The sequence below is a fragment of the Euprymna scolopes genome, chromosome 36, assembly GCF_053919585.1.
Source record: "Euprymna scolopes isolate OS-2025 chromosome 36, ASM5391958v1, whole genome shotgun sequence".
In the NCBI taxonomy this organism is placed as follows: domain Eukaryota; kingdom Metazoa; phylum Mollusca; class Cephalopoda; order Sepiida; family Sepiolidae; genus Euprymna; species Euprymna scolopes.
The window spans coordinates 96,489,086-96,499,908 of record NC_136517.1 but is presented as its reverse complement, the minus strand read 5'-3'; the positions used below and the strand labels follow the sequence as shown (position 1 = coordinate 96,499,908).

General features: G+C 34.1%; 1 long non-coding RNA gene across 1 annotated transcript in view; it reads left to right on the top strand.

The window, feature by feature from the left end:
* Window positions 1-9,590, top strand: part of LOC145260693 (uncharacterized) — a 123,412-nt gene extending 113,822 nt beyond the window's left edge. The window contains exon 2 of the long non-coding RNA XR_013864360.1: window positions 9,397-9,590. This is a non-coding gene — a long non-coding RNA (uncharacterized LOC145260693). The remainder of the gene's footprint in view (window positions 1-9,396) is intronic.
* The last annotated feature ends 1,233 nt before the right edge of the window (window positions 9,591-10,823 follow it).

Here is a 10,823-nt window from a genome sequence, read left to right as displayed (position 1 = left end):
ATATATATATATATATATATATAAATTGGTGGCGGGTGTCTATTTAAATAGACATTCCGACGAGTTATTTATGGGCGTTGATTCCATGGTCGAGTAGGAGAACTGCCGACTGTCAACACGACGTTCCTAGGTTCAATCCTTGGCTTGGGAGAGATGCTAGTCTAGCGGCACTGATGAGTTGTGATACAACGAAACAGGACGGTATGTCGATGACTACAAATATATATATATATATATATATATATATATATATATATATATATATATATATATATATATACAGGGTGGCCGAAAAGTCCCAGGACACTATACACATGGCTTATAAGCTTTGACATCCAAGTCCTTTTTCATATGATCCATCATGGTAGCCCTTGGTATTCCAAGTTCAGCAGAACGTTTTCTGGTGGATTTCTTGGGAGACTGTTGCAGTGATTCTTGAACACCAGCACGCGTTTCCTTTCATGTTTCAGGCCTGCCACTTCTTGCCTGATCCAGAACGCTACCTGTTTCAAAAACTTTCTTCTCCCACAGATACAGATTACTTCTTGATGGCGCGGGCTTTCCAAATCTTTCTGTGAAAGCACTTCGAACATCTTTTCGGCCAGTGTCCTGGGACTTTTCGGCCACCCTGTATATATACTCACTAGCAGGCCGCCCGGCGTTGCTCGGTCGTAATATGTACGCATAAATGTATTTAAATTCATACAGAAACTGAGACATGTGTATCCGAGTATTATGTTTTTTCTAAACAGATCACTTGTTGGGAGTAAAAAAAAAAATATTCTCGAGCTGAGATCGAAACCAAAACCTAAAGAGAGTAAGTCGAGTACTATAACCATCAGGCCAACTTGATACGAGCTTAAAAAAGTGTTCAACCCGGCTTAATCTTAATATAAGGAATTTCGGAACGATCCACGCATGCGCATTCGTGAAACAATTGACAAGCAGATAAAAATCCGATGCCCCACCTACGTAACAAGTTTTCAATTTTGACTCCTTTTTCCCGGATAAAACTCGATTAAAATTTTGCCATGCGTCTGAATACCCTTTATATCAAATTTCAAGTCTGTAGATAAAAAATTATGGAGTATATAGGTTGAGAATTGTCCTCTCACACACATTCTCACTTCTATAGACATTACTGCACATTAAAGTTTCTCGAAAATTACTTTCAGATTAAGCTGAAATATTGTGTGCGTGTGTGTGTGTGTGTGTGTGTGTGTCTGTGTGTGTGTGCGTGCGTGTGTGTGTGTGTCTGTGTGCGTGTGTGTGTGTGTGTGTCTGTGTGTGTGTGCGTGTGTGTGCGTGTGTGTGTGTGTGCGTGCGTGTGTGTGCGTGTGTGTGTGTGTGTGTGTGTGTGTGTGTGTGTGTGTGTGTGTGTGTGTGTGTGTGTGTGCAGCTCCTTACGTTTCAGTAGCAATATGCCGTGTTCGAAACGAACGCAATTCAAATAAATAAACAAACAAAAACAAAACATAGGAATATACAGAAGGGGGGGGGGGGTAAGATAAGCACTTGTCGGTTGTTATTTTAAGTGGGAGCTCACTTTTTGTCCCGGAAGTGGCAATACAAAATGGCGACTCTCTTCTTTCAAGTGTGACTTTGGCCTACACTGAAGAATGCCTTATTATGTCGACATTTTTGTTTTTTTATACTTTTTAGTGTTTGTGTTTTCTATTGTGTCTGGGGATTGCATCATTTGGCCCACTTTCAAAAATTTCAGTAAACAACACGCATACACACAAGACAGTGACTAAGTGATTAACGACACGGACTGAAAACTTGAACATGGCAGGTTCGAATCCAGTTCGTTCCATACAAACAATTTCACCAAATCCACACTTAATCGCGTGTCTAACGTTCCGTAGAGAAGATAAATAAATACGTACATATACATACACATATACATAGATACATATACATAGATACATACACACACGCATGCAAACATATAGAAACATACACACATATACACACATATACACATACATACAAACATGTACATACATATATGATGATTGCAACGTCTTGTCAGACGAGAGCCACTCCCTCAGTCACTAAAAGTCCATGTGCCCGAAGATGACTTTTAGCCCTGCCAGCGACTTGCACACCCTCAAGCAGACATGACACTGAAAACGTTCACTGATTTGGATGAAATAAACTATTAAAGTTGTATAAAAAGTAATAGAAATATTATTATTTTATTTTAAAAAAAAACAGTAATGAAATTAATTGAATTTTACGAGTTCAGTATTTTTCAATTTTTAAACTTTAAAAATCTATCAAAATTTTTCTATTGATTTTATTTTTACGACATTTTCAGGGTCAATGTGAAATTTTATACTCTTTCCAATAAATCGAATATAATATTTTAAACAAACGTTTTTTTTTAATTCACGCCCCCATTTTGAAATGTCTATTAAAAAATAAATGATTAATTTACTCACCAAAGTTTTATATATCACAAATTGAAGATAAAAGATCAATAGATAATATATTCAAATTTAAACCAAAACAGAAGTGTTTTTTTAAATTTATCTGTAAAGTCCGAAGTTTAAAACCTTTATTTTTAAACCACGTTGTTTTTTTTTTTTTTCGTGTTTTTTTTTTAATGAATCTTTGGTCCTTGCTCCTTTAATTGAAAAAAATAGGGTTTGAATTACATTTTTCGAGTAGTTAGCTTAGAAAGACAGGGGGTCGAATTATTCAATATTTTCACGAAGTTTCTGACACACCTAGTTAACCATCTGACGAAGGCTATAAGAATAGTTGGCCTTAATGTTGTGAAACAACAACCATGACGATGAGGATAACAGTCCGTAAATAAATAAAGAAATAAATAAAAAAATTACTCATCTCAAAGGATTCTAATAATAAAATAATACAACACGCAGAAATTTAAATGTAATGGGAACAAAGATCTTGCTGCTCAACTTTCTACTTATTACGCCCCCTGTATGCATTAGCTCTAATTTACAGCAACCTAATGCATTTAAATGTTTAAAGTAAATTAAAGCAAAACACAAAAAAAAAAAATGCTCGAAGGTTCATCGGTCCAATTCTGCTGGTGACCCGGTTGTGGGTGACGATTTTCATAATTGGTAGCTCATTTTTTTTCCTTTTCTTTTGTACTGATTAAATAATGATTATTCTACGCGGTGATTAGGGAAGGAAAAGATAATTGCCCGTATCAACGGGACCTAATTTCACTTTAAATTGCTCCGATTGTAAAAAAAAAAGAAGAAGAAAAAAGAAATATAAAACATAATGTTTGCATTGCTACCTTGGTTAATTACCTCCGACGTCACCAAGAATCGAGCACTCCACTATCAACATCCACCGCCACAACGCGAAGACCAGCCAACGGTTAACAAATTAGGCGGGAGGTCAAAGTTTATCTTCCTTTATTAAAAGATCCTAATTATATATGCATATTCTTATGTGCGCGCGCGCACACACACACACACACACACACACACACACACACACACACACACACACACACACATACACACATATATATAGCAAAAATGGTAATTAGTAAAAACCTGAAAAGAGTGCTCAATACTATTGCAGAGCAAATATGCGTTTTATTTTTTATTATCGTTTTATCGGTTTAGTTACACGTTTCGATTGCCGGGCCATATCTGCGATCCAGCAGCCTCATCAGACATTACAGAAAATATTCTTTAAGGTCTGACGAGGCTGTTGGGTCGTAGATATGGCCCTGCAACCGAAACATGTGTAACTAAACAGATAAAACGGTAATAAAAAATAAAAATGGAATACTGTTGCCATATCTGGGCAGGAGCTGCTATAAACAGCCTATCCTGCCTTGACAGAGTACAAAATAGACTTCGTGGTTTAGTCGGGGATGCCCTTTTCTCTACCCTGCAACCTCTCTTCCACAGAAGAGACGTTGCGAGCCTGTCCTTGTTTTATCGTTATTTCCATGGCAGACGCTCGTCTGAACTCCAATCTCTGGTCCTCCCTCGCCAATCTTTCACGAAAAACACCCGTCTAGCTAAATCCACTGTGAAAAATTTCCCCCACTCTATATCTGTGCCTAAATCAAAACGCGGATTCCATGAACAAAGCTTCTTTCTTATAACTGCACGCCTGTGGAACTCTGTTCCGTCTGCCTGCTTCCCTCCGGACTACAACTTGGATGTCTTCAAGTCCAATGTTAAAAATTCCTAATGAACTGCCCCCTTAAGTAAACATTTCATCAAATCTCCACACTAACGTAATGTACTTGCAATAACCCTTATCCCTGAGTGGCTTCCGGGCCTTGATAAGTGGTGATCACTGTATATATATATATATATATATATATATATATATATATATATATATATATGAGAGAAAGAAAATAAAAACTGTAAGTTGAACTTTACAATCAAAATTTATTGTTTGACTGAATACTCCAAAAAACAATTGACAAAGTCCTTATTCCGCGGAGTTTCAAAGAATGCTGTTCTTGTTAGTCTCCGCATCAGAGGACATAAAGAAATCAGCAAATTATATTTGTAGCAATGCTAGAATTTGCTAGTTATGGAATTAAGTGAAACCGCAATTTATTGTAGTTATAAATTGTCACGAAAAGATGTGAAAAAAATGTTGGTTATGTAAAAAAAAAATATATATATATAAACAAACCGTGCATAATATTTCAGCTTGCATGAAAATTCTCTTAAGTTGATCCGAAATGAGAAAGTAGCTCTTTTAGAGAGAATGGAGTCCAAAATTAGGTCCAGCGTGACGGTGCATATAATCCGATTGGAAAGCCTTCAAAACAGCTGAAATAGGGAAAATTGTTTTTCCTGACAGTGCAGTAGCCCAAAGAGAAGTCGATCTCCAGTCAAATGGGATCGAGCAATAAAAAGAAGAGAAAAGCAGTACCCGACGTTGCCCAGGATTGAATGATGATCAACGAATATTTCACAATCCTATGTTTTTATTGTACCTATTTACTATGCCTCCCCACGGGACAGAGTTTTTTTGTCTATGTTTTTATTGTAATCGAAATCCGTGAAATCGCCCGCGAAGAAGCTTCACATTCCTCCATGCAGTAACTTAGTTAAAGATATATGTTGTTCACTCTAGAGAACCTACTGTTTCTTTTATAAAATTATTTTATATAAACTTCTTTCCAGTTTATGAAAACAAAACATGAAGAAATTTACATTCGGGGGTTTAACATACAGACCACATCATGTAATAAATAAATAAATAAATAAATAAATAAATAAAGATAAAAACAAAAACAAAAAGCAAAAGAACACGTAAATTTTCAAGTCTTTTAGGATTCTTTGCAGTTAATGAAAAATAAAATTAAGAAATTTATGTGCGGAGTTTGAACCTACAGACCACGTCATGCAAAAAGAAACAAACAAACAAAAAAACTTTTTAAAAAAAAGCTATCAAATTACTGACAGTAGAATTTTCACGGCCCGTTGTTCTATTATTGTTGCTAAGCTACAACATGGAAAAAAATAGCTTTACCGATGATAGATAAATTAAAATAACGGTTTCGATTATCAATTATCGGTAATTATCGAGGATATTCTGAGACAAAACTTAACCGAGATTATTCCTAGACATATACTAAAGTTCTGTAAAATTTAAAGAAAATCTGTTCAGCTTTTTCGGAGTTAATAAAGAACGAACTCACACACAGAAACAAAGTTGTATTGATATAACTGTAGAGAAGAAACACACACACACACACACACACACACACACACACACACACACACACATATATATATATATATATATATATATATATATATATATATACATCATATGAAATGTATGTATGTTATTATGTTTTATTTATTTGCAGGCTGTTATCCTCATCTTCATAGTTGTTGTTTCACGAAGTTTCGGTCAACTTTCCCCTGGCCTTCGTCAACTCTCCTCTGACCTTCAGAGTCCGAGTCGCATGAATAGAGGTATTGAGTTTCTTCGGTTCCAAGTGAGCATTGTCTGAAGATAGTGGTTTCAATCCTACCCAAAGCCAACCAGAGAGTTAATTGGTCAAAACGTGGTGAGACAACGCCAACTATGGAAGGCAACAATTACCTAATGTACAGTTAAGAGATTCAGCATTCCTATCCCGTTGCGGTTAACCACCCGACGAAGGTCAGAGGAATAATTGATCGAAACATCTTGTAACAACACCTATAAAGATTAGAATAATCGTCTGCAAATACATTAGAACACATCACTCTACTATAAATAATATCGCATTCGAGAAAAGCAGAAATGTGTTATAATGGCCTTCGGGCCAAGATCAAAGTGTAATATCTGTCGGAACAGATACTGCAAGCAAAGACCATATGTGGGGGCAACCCTACATATATGACCTTGGTCAATGTAGGGGCAACCCTTCATACCAATTGTCACTATCCAGCTCCCCTACTCCCAGGGGAGTTGGTCCCCATTTCCCCTTCACTACTCACATTAAAAATCGGTCTTGTGCCTAATTTGCTTGGTGGGGGAGCAAATAAATCTCTGGCCAAAATCAAAGTGTAGTATCTGTTCTTTAGATGCGGCACTTCCATTTCTCGTTCTCTTTCCGTGGAGGAGAAATCCTTCACGACTGAGAGAATTTTTATTTTTGTACCTTTTCTCCACTGTAAAAAACGACTCTGGTGTCTAACTCTGTCTCGTGAGGAGACATTGTAAATAGGTATAATGTCTAGTGTAGCGCGTGATAGACGAACTTTGCCTATAGTACCCATGAACTTTCTGATTTTAATACTCGAATTTATAAATCGACCTATATTTTAATCGATTTTTCGATGTTGATATATATATATATATATATATATATATATATATATAATCCACATACAGTAGTGTTTCGCTGTTTCACAGCTCATCAGTGCGGCTAGACAAGCAACTATCTCATGTTAGGATCGAAAACGACCGCCCAAACGACAGTCGGGTATATATATATATATATATATATATATATATATATATATATATATATATATATATATACACTTTGGAAACAATTCAAATACCACAATTATATTTAAATCACTTTAAATTGCAATCCATTTTTATTGAGCTTAAATAAAAAAAAAACACCTTTATTACATATATACATTAAAAGTACCTAGATTATACTATAAAAAGTTAAATATATAAAAATAAATAAATATATATATATATACTTGCAGATATCAGGATATATATATATATATATATATATATATATATATATATATATATATATATATATATATATACTAGACTACCCGTGTCCCGTTGGGTCAGTATGTTATATTAGCTATGGAATTCATGTATGAGCACGACACTTGTGACGTGAAGGAAATAGTGCCTTTTTGACATAACAGAAACATTTCTATGAAAGTATATTAAAATGAAAAAAGAATATAGATAGATTTTTGAGTTGTTCTGTTTATTATAATTGATTATTTTTGAAGAAAATTTTTTACAGTTACTGAATTATAAGTGGTTGGCCATACTTATAGGTAAATGTGCACTGAACAGATGCCATAATATTTTTAGTTAAATTCAAATTTTGATATATCTGCTTTTCTTTTACATCGTTCATTTCTGTATTACGTTTAAGTTATTTTAACCCCACTTTTCCCATGTTAAATAATAATTTCCAAATAATAACTTTAATATTTCAGCGTCCCAATTGTTATTTTGTTTTTTGTTTATTTTAAACCTCACTTTTCCCATGTTAAATAATGATTTCCAAATAATAACTTTAATATTTCAGCGTCCCAATTGTTATTTTGTTTTTCGTTTATTTTAAACCTCACTCTTCCCATGTTAAATAATAATTTCGAAATAATAGTGTTAATATTTCAGCGTCCCAATTGTTCTTTTTTTTTTTCGCGTTTAAATTATACAAATAAACAATTGTTAATACTGTCCGCTTTTTTTTTAAATCGTTCATTTCTGTGGTACGTTTAAGTTATTTTAAACCCCACTCTTCCCATTGTTAAATAATAATTTCGAAATAATAACGTTAATATTTCAGTGCGCAGGTTATGCGAGCATGCACAACCGAATTTCATAAACCGGAAAGTGGGTTATATACATCGTTACAAGGTTATTTGAGTTTTATGATTATATATATATATATATATATATATATATATATATATATATATATATATATATATATATATATATAACTGATTATTTTTAAAACAAAATTACAGTTACTGAATTATAAGTGGTTGGCCATACTTATAGGTAAATGTGTACTGAACAGGTACCATAATACTTATAGTTATATTCAAATTTTGATATATTTGCTTTTTTTGTTACATCGTTCATTTCTGTATTACGTTTAAGTTATTTTAAACCCCACTTTTCCCATGTTAAATAATAATTTCGAAATAATAATTAATATTTTTAAAATAATATATATATATATATATATATATATATATATATATATATATATATATATATATATATATATATATATGTACTAGCTAAAGTACCCGTTGTTGACTGGGTTCAAAAACAGCCTACAGAAAATCGACTCTGATTTATAAAAGTATGATAGACTATGAAAAGGAAGGGTTGTAAAGAGATAGCTTCGAATTTGGGGGTATCAAAACCAATGCAAAATATGATGAAAGTAAAAATAAAATAGATAAACCCCATAATTTATTATACCATACCTGTTCACACTGAAACACTTATCACAATATTCTGTGGATCTATATTAAAAAAACCTTGTTAAACTTTGTGACATATTTCCATGATATGGAGGTCAGGCGCGAACGAACACCCAATAATTTTATTATACCATATTTCTTTAAACTGAAACATAATTACCAAAGTATACTTACGCAGATAGATATGAAAACTCTTTATTAAAGTTTGTGCCTATTTCCATTCTATAGAGGCCAAGCACGAACGCAGACCCCACAATTTTATCATACCATCCCTATTTAAGTTAAAACATAGTTATCAAAGTATTATTATGTACATCTATATAAAAAACACTTGTAAACATTTTTTTTTTAATTTTTAAATTTTTAAATTTTTTATTTCCATACTTTGTGGACCAGGCGCGAACGCAGACCCCACAATTTTAATGAACCTCCGTTCTACCAGATCAAACATACCCATTTCTGTGTCTCGATACATCTTCTATCCTTATATGTGATCAGTTTTCTATAATAGTCAACCATATAGTAGCCTATTCGTGACCACACACACACACACACACACACACACACAGAAGTTCAGCTTTATATATATATATATATATATATATATATATATATATATATATATATATATATATATAAGTGTATGTGTACGTGTGAACAATATTTATTTTATCGCATCGTTGAGTGGGGGCGTTGTTCTTTTTATTTCTAGGTTCCTGTTGGGTCAAACCGATTACAAATTGACGAGAAGAAAATGTTATCTAAATATTCTCGCCTCGGCAATTGGTCAACGCCGTTTCCGGAGAGATACAGAAGAGACAGGACGCACCTGCTTCGAAAGAAATTCTAGAAAATGATGCCACTGAAAGTAGCCGTCGTGGATGTGTGTGGATGAATGTGTGTGCGTGTGTGTGTGTGTGGGGGGGTGTATGAGACGTATGAGCATATTTCAAGTCGATGAGAAGCGAGGCATATGATGACGGGGGAAGGGAGGTGTTTCTATGGATGAGGAACCCAGACAGATTCTCTAAAAGTAGGATTGGTAATAAATAACACGCGAAAGAAATTAAGATTTTTTTCTAGCTGTGACACACGGAGGAAACAAGAATAGACTTACAATTGGTTGCCCACAATATATAGGGCGCGTAGTGTGTTTAAAGAGAGTTTTTAAAACACTAATCGCCCCAGACAAAGCATTACGCCAATTGATGTAAAACGCATAATACTACGTCACAGTCAAGAACTAACTAACGATAATTGTTTTTTTATTTTTCATTTTCTTTCTTTGAAGATTGTAATGCTGGGTGTGGGCCAGTCAAACCAGCTGCCAACATTGCCCTACTTTTTATTGAAACCAACCGAGAGCTCTTTTTAGTATCCTCGCTGTTCCCTCAAGTGCAATTGTCTGGATCTCTTTTGAACTTGGTTCACCAGGAATATTATTTAGGTAGAACTTCAGTTCTTCTTCATAAGTCCTGTGGCACCTATAATAACTGGTATGATTGATATCTCCTTAAGATTCCAGTTTCTTTTCATATCATACATGAGACATTGATATTTGGTCTGTTTTTCCCTTTCAGCTCTGTTCAGACCTCCGCCATTGGGTTGCTACTCTTCTCTCTCTCTTTCTCTCTCTCTCTCCCTATCTCTCTCTCTCTGTTCTCTTCTCTAGAGTGGGTATAAACGTTAGATCTTAATAAAGAAGAAATAAGCTTATCTGTGGATATTTAGACAAGATATTTTTGGTCCTTAGTGATAATCCTTTGAATATGGAAAGTCTGGTAATATAATCTTCCTCAATCTCTCTATCCCACCCTCTCTCTATGTCTCTCTCTCCCTCTCTTTATCTTTATCTTTATATATATATATATATATATATATATATATATATATATATATATATATATATATATATATGAAAATCACCCCTTGTCAGGTGCATGTTATCATAAGAAATCTTGACACTGCAAAAGCATGTGGACCTGATTTCAACAGGGCTGTGCTAGTAAAAAAGTGCTCCGCTGAAGTAGCTCCAGTTCTCTCCAAACTTTACAACAAATGCCTTAATGGATCTTTCTTTCCTGCCTGCTGGAAAGCTGCTTCTGTGGTACCAGTTTTAAAGAATTCTGGCGAAAGAAC